The sequence below is a fragment of the Oryctolagus cuniculus genome, chromosome 7, assembly GCF_051225735.1.
Source record: "Oryctolagus cuniculus isolate XC-2025 breed Fujian yellow rabbit chromosome 7, ASM5122573v1, whole genome shotgun sequence".
Taxonomy (NCBI): Eukaryota; Metazoa; Chordata; class Mammalia; order Lagomorpha; family Leporidae; genus Oryctolagus; species Oryctolagus cuniculus.
This window is the reverse complement of record NC_142873.1, coordinates 1,559,286-1,575,385: the sequence shown is the minus strand read 5'-3', so window position 1 is coordinate 1,575,385 and position 16,100 is coordinate 1,559,286. Positions and strand designations below refer to the sequence as shown.

Below are 16,100 nucleotides of genomic sequence, written 5' to 3'. Positions count from 1 at the left end.
GACTAGCAAAAGAGCCTAGGGGAAAGCCGGATGGAAAGAGTGCCGGTGAAAAGCTAGTTAGAACCTAGGAAAAAAGCCGCGGGGGAAGAAAAATAGAAGCTAGGAAAGAGGTATTTACTGGGAATGTCTGGGAGACTCAGTCTTCCATTACGCCCACCGCTCCAACATGTCACAGACGGTACAGACAATGGAGTTCTTTGGCTACTCTTTGCCCACTGGCTACGTCTTCTTCCTGCTAGGCACCATCCTCTATTTCTCCCAAAAGATCATCCATTATGGGCTGAATGTGGTTTCTCTCTCTCTCTCTTCCTACTCCCCACCTCCTCACAGCTTTTCTTCTAAGTGAGGGAAATGAGGGGGGAGGAAAATTCATGCATTCATAAGAGCAGTCGTAGAGACATCCCCCTGGTTTCTACAGCAGTGGAGGCAGGTGGGATGGCAATTACGTGAGGCTGGGGAATCGATAGAAGTGCTGAAGCTGTGGCAACTCGTTGATCAGGTGCTTCAGGACCCCACGGAAGGGATCGAGTTGTTGCTTAATGAGGGGAGTGAATTGCAGGAAGAATTATGGCAGGGCAGCCAGGCGAGCAGCTATTGTAACGAACAGGTGAGAAGAAAATCAAAGAAGGATTTAGAGAGCCAGGAAGCTTACGGGGGGAGAAGGAAGCTGAAGAGGGAACCTCGCCCCCAAGAGAGATGCCAAGAATATATCCTGGCCCTACAAGGCTGGCAAATTCAACCATAAAGGATGAATCACCACCCTGGTATTGCCCATTGGTACTACCAAAGTTTCCTCCTGTAAAGAAAAGCCCCTTTTTTCCACATGAGATTGAAGAGGAGTGGGAGGAGGAAGAAGGAGTGATGGAGGGAGTAGGTATGCAGGAGGAGATAGAAAGGCCAAGAACCGAAAGGAAGCAAAGGGGAGCTGTTTATAGAAAACCTGCTTGGGAGCAGTACCAGGAACCAGGCCAGGTGTTTCCTGTAATTCAGGATCAACAGGGAAACAGGGGTTGGACGCCTCTTGACCATAAATTACTTTAAGAATTGCAACAATCAGTGCAATTGTATGGCCCCCATGCAAGTTTCACTCAGGCAATCCTTGATAACATTGGGCAGCAAGGCCTAATACCTGAGGATTGGAGAAACTTAGTAAAGGCGGTGTTGGGTGGGGGTGACTTCCTCTTATGGTTAGCTGCTTATAAAGAATTCACGCGAGAATATTCAAAGCAGAACTATCGAGCAGGGAATCAAGCATGGGATGAGGAAATGTTAAATGGAGAAGGGCGATTTGCCAATCCCGATGAGCAGGCCCGATTACCAACAGCTGTCCTCTTACAAGTGAGAGAGATAGCAAGAAGAGCCTGGAAGGTGATACCCAGAAAAGGAGAGATAAGACACAGCTTGACTAAGATAGTGCAGGGCTCTACTGAACCTTACGCTGACTTCGTGAACAGATTAATGGAAGCAGCGGGAAATATTTTTGAAACTGTGGAAGAAGCAATGCCCTTAGTCAGAAGATTGGCGTACGAACAGGCCAATAAAACATGTCGTGAAGCTCTTAGACCATGGCAGCATAAAGACATCCCGACCTTTTTGAAAATCTGTAGGGATGTCATGGATGATGTAGCTTCTGGATCACATGCTGCAGTAGCAGTGACCCGACAATTTAGACAGAACATGAGGGGACGAAAATGCTTTAGATGTGGTCGAGAAGGGCATCTAGTGAGGGAATGTAGGGCAAAATTTCCAGCCCGAGATCAGCAGGGCATAGAGAACTTGAGAAGACCAGGCCTTTGCCCACGCTGTAGAAGAGGGAATCATTGGGTCAGTGAATGTTACTTTAAAATGTATAGCACAGGCAATCCCCTGAGGATGCCAAATGAGCCGGGCTCCATAAAAAGATCAGGTGTATATGGACAACAACAAAAAAATGGAATGTGGGCCCCTGCACCCCGGGGCCAAAACAATCGGTGGGTGCTACGGTCCCAACAATACAAAAACCAAATATTTACTGTGCAGAGTTACGAGCCACCGGGTATTCGGTACTAACACCTCAAATGGGGCCACAAGCCATAGAGGTGAGGGCAGAAACAATTTCAGTGGAGCATAAGGGACTTGGAATAATCATAGGAAAAGAAACAAATGCTTTAAGAGGCCTAATGGTCATTACCGGAGTCATCCAATTACCTTTTGATAAGTTAAAGGTGCTAATACAATCTACAAAGGGTATTATACAAATCAAGCCAGAAGAACCTGTGGCTCAAATGCTGATTATGACTGGAGCGCAGGATGTTCATGGACCCCAAGGGGAGAAATTTGCAGCCTGGTCCCTGTCTTTAGCAGATCAACCTCTGTGGACCTTAACCATTAGAGGAAAGTCAATTCAGGGCCTGCTAGATACAGGTGCAGATGTAAGTATAATTTCGGAAAATGATTGGCCGAAGTCATGGCCCCTTCAGCCAGGAGATAATACTTTAGTAGGCCTAGGTGCGGCCATGACACCATCAAGAAGTGCTCAGGTGCTTCATTGGCAGGATCAAGAAGGGAACAAGGGAAATGTGCAACCTTATGTTAGTGCACTCCCCATCACATTATGGGGAAGAGACATTTTAGAACAATTGGGACTGACATTAACCAATGAGGACGAATTGGAGAGTTCTACAGGACGGCGTATTATGTATAAAAAGGGATATCTGGAGAGAGGATTAGGCTCCAGAGAAGGCAGAAGGGACCTAGCCCAGCCCAAAGGCGATTTTAAAAGACAGGACACAGGTTTTTCGTGGGGGCCACTGAGATGCAGCCGCTGCCATTGTCATGGCTGGACAACAAGCCAAAGTGGATACCACAGTGGCCCCTTACCCAGGAAAAGTTGGCTGCGGTAAATGATATAGTGTTACAACAATTAGAGGCAGGCCATTTGCAACCATCAACCTCCCCATGGAATATGCCAATATTCGTGATAAAGAAAAAATCGGGGAAATACCAGTTGTTGCATGATTTACGGGCTGTTAATCAGCAGATGCAACCCATGGGGGCATTACAACCCGGACTCCCGGTTCCTACTATGATCCCAAAGCATTGGCCATTAATAGTACTCGATCTGAAGGACTGCTTTTTTAGCATACCTCTACATGAACAAGACATTCAGAGGTTTGCTTTCACCGTACCTTCCATTAATCATCAAGGTCCCAACAAAAGATATGAATGGAAAGTGCTTCCCCAAGGAATGACTAACAGTCCTGCCATATGCCAGCTATATGTTGACCAGGCAGTAGAGCCAGTTCAACAACAGTGCCCAAAAGTACAAATTTTACACTACATGGATGACTTGTTAATAACGGCTGAAAGTGAAAGTCACCTTATGGAAGCATATAAGCTGCTGCTATTATATTTGGAAAAAGTTGGGTTACAAGTAGCGCCAGAGAAGATACAAAAAGGGGAAGTAGTACAGTACTTAGGGCTTAAAGTAACTTCTGAAAAGGTGACCCCATTAGAATTTGAAATTGCAATAGATGGGTTGCAGACCCTTAATGACTTCCAAAAATTATGTGGCAATTTAAATTGGTTGAGGCCCTATTGTAAATTAACCACCGAAGATATGATGCCATTATTCAATATTTTAGAAGGAGATGCCCAGCTTGATTCCCCTCGTAGATTGACAAAAGATGCCCGCTTGGCGTTACAGAAAATCAAAAAACAAATTAAAGCAATGCAGATGGAAAGATGTGATCCACAACAAGCCCTAGAAATGTTAATTTTTATGGAACAGCTGTATCCCTTCGCAGTCATTTGGCAAGGAGGACCCTTGTTGTTTGTATACCCACATTCACATGCACCGCGTGTACTATACACCCAAGGCATTGCGGTGGCTGATTTGATATTAACAGCAATAAAAAAGGCGACAGAAATGGCGGGGAAGACTCCAAAGCGATGTGTAGTTCCCTTTGCTCAAGAGGCAGTAGAAGCTTTTACAAGGGAATGCTGGCAATGGGCATACATAGTTCTCATTCTACAAATAGAGATTGACAATCACTACCCTCGCCATCCATTTGTTAACTTCTGCACACAGGTTTCAATAAAACGGGTGCAGAAGGTGCGAAGGTATCCAATCCAAGGGGCAGTTACCGTATTTACGGATGGAGCTAAAGGCGGAACAGGAGCAGCTATATTTAACAATCAACGATATTTTGTTTTAACAGCATCCCCTTCTCCACAACATGCAGAATTAGCTATTATCGCAACAGTATTACGCAGAGAGAGCGCACCCATGAATATTTTGTCTGATAGTGCATATGTGGTGAATGCAGTTCAGATGCTTGCTACACAGTGCCTTATTCTTAAATCCTCCTCAGTCTATTCTTATTTAAGTGAAATTCAGGGGTTATTAAATCAAAGAGAGCACACTATTTACATAGGCCACATAAGAGCTCATTCTAATTTACCCGGCCCACTTACTCGAGGAAACATGATGGCCGATCATTATTCAAGATTCTTGCTTGCATGCACCGCTTTGGAACAAGCTAAAGAATATCACTCTAAATGGCATGTTAACACCCACACTTTAAGTTTTAAAGTTAATATTCCCCGCAAGCAAGCAGAAGATATTATTAGATCCTGTGAAAAGTGCGTTGTTACCATAGTTCCAAAGATTCCTGCGGGAGCCAATCCCCGTGGCCTTAAACCAGGACATATTTGGCAGATGGACGTTACACATATCCCCTCTTTTGGGCGACAAAGCTGTGTTCACGTCACTGTAGATACATATTCAGGTGTAGTTATGGCCACAGCCATGAATAAAGGAGTACAACAAATAATCCAACACTGCTTGCAGGCTTTTGCAGCCTGGGGAGTTCCTCATGTGATCAAAATGGATAACGGCCCAGCGTATACATCAGCTCGTTTTGCTGCATTTTTGAAAGAATTCGGAATCTCCCATATTACCGGTATTCCATACAATCCACAAGGGCAAGCTGTGGTAGAACGCACTCACTTATATTTAAAAAATTTAATAATTAAACAAAAAGGGGGAATAGGGGAAATGGCCGCATCCAATAAGGATGCCTTGGCCTTAGCTCTTTATACAATTAATTTTCTGAACAAGAAAAAGAACGGTAAAACACCTGCAGAAATGCATGCTCAATCAGCGGATAAGGAATCAATACAGTGGGTAATGTGGAAGGATTTACAGGACAACCAATGGAAAGGCCCGTTCCCCTTACTCAGAAGAGTACGAGGCGCCATTTGTTTTTTTCCGCAGGGTGCGGCACAACCAATATGGACCCCTGAGAGAAGAATTCGGTTGGTAAACCTACCAGCAGAAGAGCTGGAAGAAAAAAACTCTATTTGAGGAAGAAAACAATAAATAACCAACCCCTGGGATCTTTGGAATATGGGACATATTTCAACGAACTCTGAAGTAGCACGACAAACAAGACAGTCAATAGCATGAAGATCACGCTGAATTTTACACAGGCGCGTATCAACGCCAAAAAAATAAAAAGAAAGGGGGATCTGTGGGGAGCAACTCGGACTATACTGTTACTGGAATTAAGACTTATTCTATACATCTGCTCTCCCACAATATGGCGCTGGGAGAGGAGCAAACAGCTTCTACCCAGCTGCCTCTCACCAACTTGACAAGCTGCAGGAGCTGCTCCTGATTGGAGGAGAGCAGCGCGCTCAGCGTGTGGGTAGCAGAGCACGGATTGGTGGAGAGGACTATATAGGAGGAGAGAGACGGCATGGTGGTGTGGGTTGGTTGGAGAGTGCGTTGGAGAGTTCGCGGGGAAGTTCGTTACTTCGTTCTTTCTCATTTCTCTCTACTCATTCTTGCTTTGGGAGTTTGCTGTTTACTTATTCTTACTTTACTATAGAAAGGACTTGTAAAAGAGGGAACAACAAGCGTCCGGTCCGGTGCGGCTCCTCCGCGTGTGGAGGAGCAGCAACTGTTAACCTGTTTATATTTTCATAGTATGAAAATCATTGGTGTTCATTATTTTCTTTGCTTGAGTTCAGATCCAAATACTTGAAGAAAGAAACTATTATGGCAGATTAGGTGCAGTTTTTATGCTTGAGAGATTTCAGTATGCTGTGTATATTCAAACTGTTACAGCTTCATGCCACCTGCTTCTGAAGCAGTGTATGGTGAGTGCTTGAGAGACTGGTATGCATTTGCATGTGTATTTTAATATAAATATGTAACTTCCTTTACACTCTATGTTGCTAAGTCATGATTCACATGTGTTATTAATAATGGGCCTTGAAATCTTTGAACCATTTGCAAATAATAAATATGTACTGCTGCACATTAGTAATATTTACTTTTCTTATGTTTACTTCTCTTTTGTAAAGACTATTTTACATTCTTATGTAATATTTGATGCATACAAAAGAAAATAATTGATATGCTGAGATATAAAACACAATAAACTAGCACTCCAAATCACTTAAGATTAGCACTGTATTTTTTTGGCAAGTGCTGGTTCTTTTATTATATATATAATAAAATAAATATTACATAACATAATATGATAATGAATATAATTTAATATATACTTATATAAATATAATAAAATACATTATATATATAAAACCTTGTACATTTGGGAAAAAATTCCTTAAATGACATCTGATTTCCTGTTTATTCTACTTTACTGAGCTGGCATTGAAAGGGATCTCAGCATTTATTCAATCCTCCCACTACTGGCACTTGTGAAGAGCATTGTGGTTGTAAAATGAAGCAGCATTCCCACCTGAAAACATAAAATGTTGCAAAAAAGGGATCTTTTCTGTAATGGAAACAAGTCTGGGAGACATCTGCTGGAAAGGAATGAAAAGCACAAGCGAACTCCTCCTCTTACTGAACTGGGCAGGTTTTGCTATTGAGTTCCTCGGTTTTCATGAACTTAGTGTCAGCAGTAAATGATAACATCAGTCACAACACCCATTTTATATTATATGAATTCATGGTTGAAAGAACTCTCTACAAATAGTTTTGTCAAAATATTGTGGTTGCTACCAAAATTAAGCATCTAAAAATGAAACCATCTAAACCTTGAATTATGTATTTAAAATGAATACTCAGGTGAATTTTTACAAACAGCATTTCAGTTACTCTGGGTAAATACAGTAAATCTCTATAACTCCATAGCATCTGGTTTCAGAGTCAACACAAAGTCAGAAAATTAAGCTGCCATGTTCACAATATTGAATCCATTCAAGAAACCAGGGCTGCTTGCTATGAGGCAAGTGGTGGGAGCAAGCCAGGAGTGGGGGCAGGGACGCATCAGCACCCTGTCCTGCAGCACAGACTTTGGCACCTGGGGAAATCTGGCAGAGCCTGGCAAGATGAGGCACCCCCAGCCTCCAGGACCTGCTTGGAAGCTGATATACCTCGGCCAGCCCCAGAGTTCTCAGGTCTAATCTCAGAGCTGGACCCCATTGCTGATCTTGATGCCTTCAGTTCCAGCATCTAAGGCAGCCCACAAGGTGGCCAATGGTCCAGGTGACTTCCTGTGTCCCCATGCCAACCCACTTCCCAAAGCCAATGCACCACAAGAAGATAAAAAGATAAAGTTATTTTAAAATGGGCAGTTTTGAGAACAGGTGCAAAGTCACAGCACCATTAAATCACAAATAGATTTAGGTTTGCTCATTGTTTCTCAGTCCTCCCTTTCCTCTCTGCTCCCATGACTGCATATTTTGCTGCTATTCTGATGGGGAAAAATGCAAAATGCCTGTTTTCTCTTTTGTGGTTTCAAGAGTTATTTAGGGCCGGCGCTGTGGCTCACTAGGCTAATCCTCCACCTTGCTGCGCCCGCACACCAGATTCTAGTCCCGGACGGGGCGCCGGATTCTGTCCCGGTTGCCCCTCTTCCAGGCCAGCTCTCTGCTGTGGCCCGGGAGTGCAGTGGAGGATGGCCCAAGTGCTTGGGCCCTGCACCCCATGGGAGACCAGGAGAAGCACCTGGCTCCTGCCATTGGATCAGCGTGGTGCGCCGGCCGCAGCGCGCCAGCCACGGTGGCTATTGGAGGGTGAACCAACGGCAAAAGGAAGACCTTTCTCTCTCTCTCTCTCTCTCTCTCTCTCTCACTATCCACTCTGCCTGTCAAAAAAAAAAAAGTTATTTAGAGCTCGACTTGGGGTCAAATCCAAGGTTTTCTTTTTCTGTGGAGTGTTGTAGCCATTACATCTACGTGCCTGACTGTGAGCATCACTTTTCCCGGCTTCCCTGAGAGGGTGCAGTTTATTTTCACAAGTACTACTCAGATATTATCTTTCATCATAGAGCACAGCCACTGTTGGCATTCAGCTCATTTTTTTTACCTGTAGACAATAAAATTCATTTGACCTGCCTTCTATATTTGATTTTTCTACTTAATATGTTTCAAATGATACATTTTCAGCATTTTGTTTGCTTTCCTCCTGTTACAAATTTTACACTAAGACTGGAGGGCCAATCCATGGCAGTTACTCATAAAGCCTCTATTAGACTTCAATAACTGACTGATGTTTTCTGAATTTTTTTGCCAAGTTGCAGTTTTTCCTCATCCTAAGCCACAAGCCTTCCCATAGGTATCACCACAGTGACACCTAGAAGTTTAACAACAATTTGCTTGAAAATTGGGTGTTTTCAGAATTGGTGACTAAGGATGGCACATTCAAACACAAAAGGGCTTGGGCTCTCTTTCTTTTTCTCTGACCATTTCAGTTACTCAAGTGTATATAAACCCTGACAGTTCATGTGAATGCAAATTCTGCCATTTAGGGTTAGAAGTAAGTGTAGGGCTAGATACAGGATGAGTGTTAGGGTTAGTATTAGGACTAGGATGAGAGCTAGGATTGGTGTTAAGGTTTAGAATGAGTGCTATTATTAAGGCTATTGTTAGGGTTGGGGTTAGGGTAAGATTTAGAGCTAGGTTTATGTTTAGTGTCGGTGTTAGTATTAGGCTTATGGCAAGAGTCGGGGCTAGTTTTAGGATTAGGGTTCTGTTAAGTTTAGGCTTAGGTCTAGGTTAGATTAAAAGCCATGGTTAGGGTTATGGTTAAGGCTAGGCTTAGGGTTAGGGCTACACATAGAGTTATGTTTAGCTTTAGGGTTAGAATAAGGATTAGGTCTAGGACTAGTGTTATATTTAGGATTAAATTTGTGATTAGAGTTATAGATAGGGTTAAGACTATTGTTAGGCCTAGGGATAGAGCTAGGATTAGGGATAAATTTAGGTGTAGGGCTAGGGATAGAGTTAGAGCTGTGGTTTTATATACATTATATATATATATAATATATATTTTTATATATGGTTATAAATATATATGGTTATAAATGGTTATATATCTATATATAATATAGAGAGAGCTGTGGTTATATATAATATAGTTATAGTTGAAGTTAGGGTTATCATCACTAGGATGAAGCTTAGTCTTTGGTTAGCACGATGGTTAGTTTAAGGCTAGTGTTAGATATAGCATTAAAATTAGCTTCAGGACTATGTTCAGGTCCACACTGAATGCTAGTTTGTTTTAGGGTTAGGCCAAAGCAGAAGGATAGGATTAGTGTTGGGGAGAGGTTTAAAATTAGTTTAAGATTAGGGTTATTTTAGTTCTATGGTAAATTTTAGAGTTAGAGCCAGAGTCAGGAATATGGTTAGAGCTCGTGTGATAGTTAAAGTTAGGACTATGGATAGGTTTTAGGCCAGGGTTAGGGTTAGGGTTAGGGTTAAGGCAGGGTTAGGTTTAAGTTTTGGTATTCGTGTTAGGGTTAGAGTTGGGGCTCATATTAGGATTAAGGTTAATACTTGAGTTATTAAGGCTAAAGTTAGGGATAGGATTAGAGTTTAGATCGGGTTAAAGCACCATGTTGGGATACAATTAGGATTTTGGCTAACTATAGAGTGAAGGTAAGGTTATGGTTAAGATGAGGGCCAAATTTAGGGTTAATGCTTTGTCTAGGGATAGACCTAGTATTAGGCTTCAGAATCGGTTTAGATCTAGGATTAGGTTTAGGGTTAGGGTTAGGACTAAGGCTAGGGCTAGGGCCAGGGTAAGGATTAGGGCTTGGACTAATGTTATTAATTTGGTTTATTTTTATAAAATGAAAAGCAATAAAGACATAGTAATATGAATAGCAATCATATTTTTAAAAATTCCTCTTAATAAATCTCATGTTGATTCTAAAACTGAGGTGAAAGACTGGAATTTAGGTGGATCTACAGAACTGGACACAGAGACAGACCATATCATCCCAAACTGGCTACTGCCTAAAGATTGGTGTTCAATTCCAAGTTTTAAAGGACATTTTAAAACTAACCTATGGCAGAGACATCTAGGTTAACATATCCCAACTATAATTAAACTAAGGAGAGAATTACTTGGTTACTTCCCAAGAATCTTTAGTAAACTGATTTTAGTTGATCTTTCTTAATATTTGCTCTTCATTATGGTAGTTCAGTTATTTCCTTATGAACTAGAAAACATTTGTTGAACCAGATAAACTAGAAAAGATAATATAAGGGCAGTTCAAAAGGTTTGCAGAAAAAGGACTTAAAAGTTGTTTATGTTGTGAATTTTTTAATCTATGCAGTTTTCTCAAAATAAACATTTCCATGAACTTTTCGAAGCATCCTCATACATCTTAAGATACTCTTCCAGAATGATACATCAACTCCACTGACTCATGTTACACATCCACATGAGTGGAGATGCAATCTGTAGGTTGTATCATCTTGATGTTTCTGTATGCCTCATACCACACAAAGAAGATCCCTGTCTGTCTCTGACAAGATAATATTAATCTTATTCTCCAAGTGGGCACCCAGAATATCACAAAGGTCAGAAAGAAAGCCTCATTCAGTGTTACTGTGTTCACAGAGGATGGCATTTATTCCTTAGGAAGTAGCATCCAGACCATCATAATGGGACATCCCACCCATGAGGTACAGGTCTGCTTCCACATCCTGCAGGATGCTGCTCCCAGAACCAGCACACAGGGCCACAGCTTTGACTCACGATGCTAAGGTCCTTCCTACCCCAAGAGCTAATATGAGTTAGTTTGAGGTGTCTTTTGATTTGCTCAATCATGGTTGCCAGGGCAACAGATTCATCCAGGGTGCATGATCGACCTATTCCAGTATGTAGAGCAAAGGCTTCTGCAGTGACACAATTTCAGTTCTGTGGTAAAGTTATCTGTTTTGAGAGAGCTGAGCCACCACCTGCATCAAAGACTTCTCAGTACAATTCAGGCTGATCCTTGTTTTTCTCCTCATCAATCCTAGCAGAAAAAGAAGTGACAGGAGCACCTTCAACTTCTCTCACTGCAGACACAACTTTGTCCATATCTTGGGTATGCTTAATGTTGAATTGTACTCAGTGGTTCCCTCTATAGGATAGCCATGAGCTTTGGAAGGATATGTATGCCTGGATGTGTAGGCTCCAAGCCCTTTGGAAAACCAGTTTTTCAATCCCTGGGGTGCAGCATCATAGGCTGTGTGAAGAGAGTAGATGCCAACTCTGTTTTCCAAAGCCCAGAACACCGAGTGCTCCTTTCAGGAAATCCAGGTAATATGCTTTATGTGTAGGAAGATAGGTGGAAGGCAGGAAAAGATGAGATCTGCCTTCTTTGCAGAGCCTCCTCCATCACCTGCTCAGTCAAGTCATTGGTCAGGAAGAGTGTATTTATAGTTTGTGGTGGGCTTGGTTCCACCAGCAATCCAACATTGTCCCAATTCTCAGCAGAAGACAGGGATGCAAAGTCATTCAAGGAGGAAATGAGAGTCTTCAGACCCATGAAGGAACAGGAAGAATTGCAGTTCAGAGATTACATAAACCAGACTGTCATGGGGACCAGGCGTAAGCAAGATGACAACATACAGCAATTTTTGGAGAAAACTCAATTTGAGTCCAGGTACATCTCCATAGCCTTTAATCTGTCTTTTTACATTGGCTTTTGTTTTCTAAACATCATTTTTCAAGTTGTTGTATATTTGGATTGCAGAACAGTTTGTAAGACAAATTTTTAACGTGCATTGCTAAAAATGTTCTGAGTGAAGCTAATTGTCAACTTTATTAAGGAGGATTGCTTTCTGTCCACCTAGTGTAAAAATGAAATCAAGTAATGAATAAAATGAGTTTACAAATTTAAAGGCAAAGAAACAGAAAGATCTGAAATTAGACCTGATAGAAAATGAGGAGTCCAACAAAAATCCCATTATGTTGATTTAAGACATGGCTGGCCTGTACTAATACCATATACAAATAAAAAAGAATGAATGCTGCAGGATTCATTTGAGATTCATCAAATGTGAGGTATTATTTGAACAGCTACAAAGAAGCATTCAAGATGGAGAAGGAACTATAGTCTAAAGGTCGTGGAAGATGTTCATACTGGAAAGAGAAGTGTCTGATTACAGATGGGAAAATCAGTCAGGCAGAATCAGAGATTGGGATGAATGGGAGATTAGAGGGAATACCTAGATGGGTAATGTTAAGGAGAATGCAGATGGCTTCAGGAGGGAAATACAAGAAACCATCAGTAGAGTTATGATAGAAACAGAGAGGAATTACCAGGGGAAAATCATATATAGTACTTTCAAATATGACAAAGAAAAACATTTAAATGGGCATTATGCATTTAGTGTAGTGGTTATGATGCTTTTTTTTTTTTTGACAGATAAAGTTAGACAGTGAGAGAGAGACAGAAAGGTCTTCCTCCCATTGGTTCATCCCCAAATGCCCACTACGGCTGTCGCACTGTGCCAATCCAAAGCCAGGAACTAGGTGCTTCCTCCTGGTCTCCCATGTGGGTACAGGGGCCCAAGCACTTGAGCCATCATCCACTGCCTTCCCAGGCCACAGCAGAGAGCTGCACTGGAAGAGGAGCAACTGGGACAGAACCGGCACCCCAACCAGGACTAAAACCTAGAGTACTGGTGCCGCAGGCTGAGGATTAGCCTAGTGAGTCACAGCACCAGCCTATGATGCCTATTAAGATACCCTAGTTCTACTTTAGAGTGCCTGGATATGACTTCCAGAATCAATTAACTAGGCTTCTATCACACCTCTGAGAGACTGGGACTACATTTCTGGCTCTTGTATTCAGTCTTGGCCCAGGTCTGGCTGCTGTGGGTGTTGAGGAATGAATTAATGCAAAAAAGTGTTCTCTCTACCTATATGTCTCATTCTTCCTAGCTCCCTTTCTCTTGAAGATAAAAATATTTTTTAGACATGACAAAAGGTTCAATCAATGCAATGATTAGAGAATAGCCTTTGGCTCTGACTATAATTTATGTTACTGGTAAGGGTTTCAGGGCTTCAATTAAGACTAATTTGAGTAGGTTAAAATTCAAATGTATAATAGAATGATTTGTCTGAAAATATAACATTAAAAAGTATCTGTGAAACCTACATTAATAGACTGAGAGAAATGAATGGAGAATTATTTAAGGCCACACAATAGATTCTGTCCTCCACACATTCCTGGTCTTATCTATATATAAGTACAGGCTCCAAAAAGCTCTCAAAGATCATACCATTTTAGCAATTCCAAAATAACCTAAATAACCAGTTTATGCTTTTTTTTTTTAATTTGACAGGTAGAGTTAGACAGTGAGAGAGAGGTCTTCCTTCTGTTTGTTGGTTAAGCCCCCAAATGGCAGCTATGGATGGCACTGTGCTGATCTGAAGCCAGGAGCCAGCTGATTCCTCCTGGTCTCCCATGCAGGTGCAGGGGCCCAAGCATTTGGGCCACCCTCCACTGCTTTCCTGGGCCACAGCAGAAAGCTGGACTGGAAGAGGAGAAATCAGGACTAAAACCCATATGGGTTCTAGTGCCCATATGAGATACTGGCACCACAGGTGGAGGATTAACTGACTAAGCCATGGCACTGACCCCTGTTTATGTTTTAACACTAGATAATTCTTGGCTCTGCAGCATATTGAGTGTTTATTTCCAGGCTTGAACTAAAACACTATGCACAACATCATCTTTATGACTCATAAAGGTTCTGTTTCAGAATACATCTCATAGGTATTTAGCAAATTTCCTCTTAATTTTTAATTTGAAATGTAACAAATATGTCTTTTTGCTATAGCATCAGAAAGACAAGAGACTGTCTAAAGCCATACAACCCTGAACCTCCCACCCCCAATCTCATCTGATCTTGGAAACTAAGATGGGTCAGGCCTGGTTAGTACATGGATGGGAGAAAGACAAGATAATAATTTGCTCTCAGCTTACATGGCTCTATTGTCTTAGAACCATGCCAACTTTATCTTGTTGATGTGCATTCTCTAATGATGAATGTTGTGTTTGCCTTTCCATTTTAATTAACAAATTTTCATAAAGGTCCTAAAGCACAATGTAAAATGAGCTGAGGAATGATGAAGTAAGCAAGTTACTGAGATATATTAATTTCTCTGGTCTTAGAAATATGTAGACATGTGGAAGTCAATAGATCTATGCCTGGAAGAGAAAATGAAAGAAGGTGGTAGTGAGAGAACTGGTCAGGATTGTACCTACATTCTACTGTGCAAAACAAGATTATGATAGAAATGTATACAGAAAAACAGATATATAAGCTGAAGAACAAAAACAATAAACCCCCCTCTGCAAAAATAGTGTTTCACCCATGATTACAGGCTGGAAAGACATTCTTGAAAGGACACTCACAATTTATTAATTGGTGTGATTAAACACAACTTAGTTTCATGAAGACATTCATTTGCTACTGATTTTTTAAAAAATTTAAGTTAGTAAAGATAATATACTTTTAAGAATTATTACCCAAATTAATTACAGAATTCCAAAGAAAGATCACATGTCACTAACAACTGAACAATGGAAAAATAAATCAATGATATTAACTATGTTCATCTTAATACAGGGATACACTTGGGATGCCATGTTAGCATGTTTCAATAGAGTATCTCCAGATTTTATATACCTAAAATTCCATAAAAAGCATGCATGTTGGAGGATTCCAAGATGGTGGAATAGGGAAGCGCATATACTAGTGGTAACTAGTTTCAAAAAATGTTGGAAGTACATTACTGGGGAAGAGTTAGAGAAAACTGTGGTGGAAATTCTACAGGAGAGAAATGCCATGGATCTGTGTGGAAGATGCAGACATGCAGCATGAACACAGACACAACATGATGCCAGCAGCCAAGAGGAGGAGAAAGCACCAGCTTTGGAGAGTGAGGTGAGATCAGACTGCAGCAACCCATACCACTGGTGATATAGACAGAGGGAGACTTTGATGTGAGCCTGGCCTGGAGCTCTGAGGGGAAAGTGTACCCACTGACCCAGTAAAAAAACAAGGGGGGCATGTTTCTCTCACTACATTCACTAAGCAATGGTGCCCAATATCAGTTGAGAGAAGGTGGGCACCATTTTGGACAGAAACAGAAGATGCAGAAGCTCTTGTGTACCTGCCCAGCACCTGGCTGAGACAAGATGCCATCTACTACCAGTACCAGTGGCAGCAGCTTGAATGCACGCACCTTACTACTGATGGGGAGAAGGAAGCATTTGGTTGGTGGCTATTGTGCATGTGTGAGATCCAGAGATTCTAACAGAAGGAAAACTCCATGTTTCCCACTGACTTTGAGTCTGGCTGGGCAAATTCACTAGAGTCTGTGCACCCACATATTACTGAGGTCCCCCCAATCTCTCAACATGTCACAGGCTCCAGTGCTCAAACTGTCGAGGCTCTGGGAATGTCTGCGTCTCTGTGAATGAGACAGTCTAGCAAGGTGGAGCAAATCCTCTGCAACCCTTGACAGTGGGAGCCCTGTGTGCTGAGACTGTGGAAACTCTGTGACTGCATAAGAAGGCACAGAATATAGCTGGTTCTCTGGGCAACCAATGTGAGCTGCTCTACAGGCACTTATCAAAAGAGGGAATTTTAAAAACCACAGGCGAGTGAAAAATGCTCACTATCACTAGTCACCAGGGAAATGCAAATCACAATCACAATGAGGTTTGACCTCACCCCTGTCAGAGTGGCTCTCAAACAGAAATCAACAATCAACAAATGCTGGCCAGAATGTGGGGAAAAGGCATCTTAATCCACTATTGGTGGGAAAATAAACTAGCACAGCTATT

The 16,100-nt window shown here is 41.7% G+C and overlaps 1 long non-coding RNA gene across 6 annotated transcripts in view; it reads right to left on the bottom strand.

Moving 5' to 3' along the window:
- The window catches only part of LOC100345825 (uncharacterized), a 32,569-nt gene that overhangs the window by 8,717 nt on the left and 7,752 nt on the right, over positions 1-16,100 (bottom strand). For 2 of the 6 annotated variants that reach the window (XR_016236844.1, XR_016236843.1), the window contains exon 3: positions 10,578-12,086. The exons of 2 other annotated variants lie outside the window; for them this stretch is intronic. This is a non-coding gene — a long non-coding RNA (uncharacterized LOC100345825). Of the gene's footprint in view, positions 1-10,575; positions 12,087-16,100 lie in introns of those variants that run through there. 2 more of the 6 variants (XR_016236837.1, XR_016236836.1) reach the window with 2 other exon arrangements.